Source organism: Crocodylus porosus, unplaced genomic scaffold, assembly GCF_001723895.1.
Source record: "Crocodylus porosus isolate Cpor-Errol unplaced genomic scaffold, CroPor_comp1, whole genome shotgun sequence".
Taxonomy (NCBI): Eukaryota; Metazoa; Chordata; order Crocodylia; family Crocodylidae; genus Crocodylus; species Crocodylus porosus.
This window is the reverse complement of record NW_017728906.1, coordinates 121,153,599-121,157,655: the sequence shown is the minus strand read 5'-3', so window position 1 is coordinate 121,157,655 and position 4,057 is coordinate 121,153,599. Positions and strand designations below refer to the sequence as shown.

Here is a 4,057-nt window from a genome sequence, read left to right as displayed (position 1 = left end):
CCTATGACCCCAGCTGACTTCCTGCCCTTTGGGCAGGGGGCTGGACTCGATGATCTCCCGAGGTCCCTTCCAGCCCTAATGTCTATGAAAATCTATGAAATCTACTCAGTTGGTCTAATAAAAATATCACATCTACACACATAGCAGTTAGCATGTATCAACTGCTGTGTTCACCCTTAGGCTGGGAACAGACTGTGCATTTCTCTCTTAACAAGTCATGCTTGTGTTTGTCTCAGAACAGAAATATCATGGAATTAGCATGTACACCCATCATCCTGCTAATCAGGGTTTACTATGCAGCTGTTTCCATTATCCAATCCCAAGACAGCTAGAAAGACACTCTGCAAAGTTCCAGGATAAACTGTTAGTCTTTCTTATCCCATGAATCTTTTAAAGCTTTATCTCAGGACAATAGATATGGATATCTGAATGTTTGTGCTTTGTCCTGGGATAAAATCATAGAAAATTAAGGTTGGAAGGGACCTCAGGAAGTTATCTAATCTAATTCCCTGGTCAAACTTGACCATTCCCAGTTGTATCATTTCGGCCAAAGATTTGTCTAGCTGGGTCTTTCAAACCTCCAAGAATGGAGAGTCCACCGCTTCTTTGGGTAGTTTATTCCAGTACATTACTACTCCCCTTGTGACAAAGATATTCCTAATATCTAACTTAAACTTCCTTTGCTGCAACCTGAGACCATTGCACCTTGTTCTATCATCTGTCCCTGCTGAAATCAGTATAGCTCCATCCTTGTTGGAAGTACTTCAGGTACTTGAAGACTGCTACTAAATCTTCCATCAGTCTTCTCTTCTCCAGACTAAATAAGCCCAGTTCCCTCAGCCACTTATCATAAGACTTGCCCCAAACCACAAACCATTTTTGTTGCCCTCTGCTGGACTCTCTCCAGTTTGTCTTGGGAGAGGGGGTGGGGGACAAAACTGGACACAGTTCTCTAGATGTGGCATCACCAGTGCCAAATAAAGTGGGAGAGAATTACTTCCCTCAGTCTGCTGGCAAAGACCCTATTAATGCAGCCCAGTGTGCTGTTTGCCTGCTCCGCAGCAAGAGCACCCTGTTGGCTCATATTCAGCTTAAAATGGTTTCCTCAGGAGAAATGCAATGTCTGTTTGTTACCGCCTTTTAAAAAAGAACATGGTAGAAGACAACTAAAGCAATGAACAGCAGCATATGGGTATAGAGAGTTACATTTATCTATAATATAATATCTATGACACAAATGCTTGATAGAAATCATCCAATAGCCTTGGAAATGGCTTTTGAATATACAACAATTCATTTTTTACTTATCTGTTATGATTGTGTGAAGAAAAAAATAACTAACTATAGCTAATTCATAGTGTTGGTGTTTTTGTTTTGGTATATAGAAAATACTTTTTTTACCATTCTTATAATAAATCTACACAGTAAAGCCTACTTATGAAATCTCTGAGGCCTGAGGGACAAATAGATATTACTGTATGGTAGGCAGGGTACATTTGGGGATGGATGCTTGAAAGCAGACTCATTTCTCTATAAACACTCTGTAAAGTGCCTTTAAAATAATTTTGTTACTGCATAGCTCTACAAGAAAAAAGCATAAGAAATCCATCCACATTTGGATTTCATGAATACAATACTTAGGATATTTACAATGCTACCACTTTCTGCTTCTGAGGGAAGCATGATTTGCATGTATGATATAACTAACGGTCCTATTAAAAATTGAGAGTAAGTCTTTAGAAATAGTCTATCACTGAAGTGTCTTTATCCACAAGGTAAAAACAAAGATTGCCCTCACTTTGTTATAAACCTCCACTTTATTACTTTCAAGACTCCTTGCACTTGCTGTAGGCTCTTGGTTGATGTTTTCTAGTTCTCAGTCACTATTATTCCAACTCTTAAATATTTTCTATTTCACTCTATCCTCTGTGTAATCTGTCTTTTTTCCCAATTAATTTTCTACTCTCCCTTTAGATCATCTCCATTACCCCCTTTTATATACTTTACCATGGTGCTGTCTTTCCTTCCTTCCCCTGTGAAAACCTCTTAATCATCTTCCTTTCCCTTAATACATAATACAACTGTAAATGTGAATGAAGGAAGTGAAAAGTGTGAGAGGCAAGCATCTTTGTAGGTGATATTTTTCGTTGGACCAACTGCAAGGTTGGAATATAGTTAGATAAGCTTTCGAATTCAAGGCATTTTTCATCAGGTCCCCTGATGACACCTGATAAAACATGCTGTACATTCAAAAGTTGCCTAGCTTTATCCCAACCATTTAGTTGGCCCAGTAAAAGATATCACCAACAAATGTCCCTGCCTCTCACATAACTCTTAGACCATCAACAATACTAGGGGCAGAAAACCTCCCAAAAAACCCAAAACAAAACAAAAAACAAAACAGCAGGGTTCTTTTCCTCTTCTTTTTCTGTTTGTTTATTTATATTTTGAAAAAACACTGTATTGTACTAGGAAACATCAGCACAAATTGTTTTAAAAAATAAAAACACTGAATTTCTTTTTTTCCTCCTTCATTCATGCTTAACATTTATTATATTATACAGTGGCATCAAGGACTGTCTTTCACTTTTCCAAAGTCAAAATGTAACATCAAATACCAACAGTGAATAGAGTGAAAAGAAAAGGAATAGAGAGTTCATCTATTCCACTGTGGTCAGAAAGGAAAAAGAAAAAGAGTGTATTGGGATGGGGACAGCATAGGGAATGGGATGGAAAAAGAGGAATATATGCCAGTTGCTCACACTGCTGTCTTAACTATGCAAGTCAGCTCTGTTCCAGGTTCTCAAAACAGTTTTATTCTTCACCAAAGCAACCTGAAATACACAAAAAATTAAACAAATAAACCCAAACTTTTTTTTTCCTCTCCAGATGTTAGGAGAGGGACATTTTTTCTTCTGGACTTCTCCCCAGCAAAGAAGCCTGCTCCTTTCTCTGTGAGGAAGAAGTAGAGGAGACTTTTGCACTTTCCTGGACTGTCTCAGCAGCAGCTGCCCTTTGCTGTCCTCATCACTCTCCTTGACATGATGAACTTGGATTTCTCTAAAAAAAAACATTTGATCTAACTTGCACTAGTGACCAAATGCAGTGTGATCTGCCAGACCAAAGTGGTGACCCTGGACAGCCTTAGAACCCAGCCCACTGGGGCTGGTTCTGATGAACAGGGATCCTGGTTTTCTCTGAGGGTAAAAACTCGTCAATTTTCAAATTAAAAAAAGTAACCCCAAATCCACATTTTTCCATGATTAAAATGAAATGCCACTATAATGATATGATATGATATAATTGTTCTATCTCTGTAGATAGATATATATATATAAACAGGGCAAGGCAAGGACAACCCTGTTCCTTTGATGTTACAAAGTTGTGGGTAGGGGTGAGGGAGACAGTCAGGTCATAGATAGGGCAAGTTAATTGCTTAGTAAACAGATTTGGGAAGGGGATTGCACCCAAGGTGAATCTTAACTGATTTGAAGCCAGCAGCTACTTAAGTCCATGTCAAGGGGGTTTCCTTTGGTCTCCGGGGCATGGTATAGAGAGATTCACTGGGGATACCAGGAGCAGCAAACCCAGTACTGGAACAGCTTGCTGATAAGACTGGTGGAGGTAACCACGGTGACTGGCGAAACAAGGAGATGAGGAAGAGAGGAGAAACATACTGGCTGAGAGAAGGTCCCACAGAGAAAGGATCCGCTGGTACCGGCAAGAAAGAGAAAAGAGAGTGGGACTGGAGTCGACCTGACTGGGTTGGGGGAGTGGGCTGCACATTGGTGAAGAGCAAAAGGAAGACTGCAGGCTGTGAGAACACCTGGGGTTCTCGACAACCTGCGGGGAATCTACTAATAAATCAGTGTTCTTTTATCCTGCTTTTGGGATGATTTACTACACCCTTTCTCCTTGAGGAATTAACTTTTTTGTTGTTCCATCATTCCAAAGTGTGGCAGATGAGCCCCAGGGAAAGAGATTTTGTTTTTCATCCCCACCCGGCCACTATATATATATATATTTATTTATATATTTATTTATTTATTTATTTAAA

The 4,057-nt window shown here is 39.5% G+C and overlaps 1 long non-coding RNA gene across 1 annotated transcript in view; it reads left to right on the top strand.

Moving 5' to 3' along the window:
- The first annotated feature begins 3,578 nt into the window (after window positions 1-3,578).
- The window catches only part of LOC109306111, a 17,103-nt gene continuing 16,624 nt past the window's right edge, over window positions 3,579-4,057 (top strand). The window contains exon 1 of the long non-coding RNA XR_002099859.1: window positions 3,579-3,739. This is a non-coding gene — a long non-coding RNA (uncharacterized LOC109306111). The remainder of the gene's footprint in view (window positions 3,740-4,057) is intronic.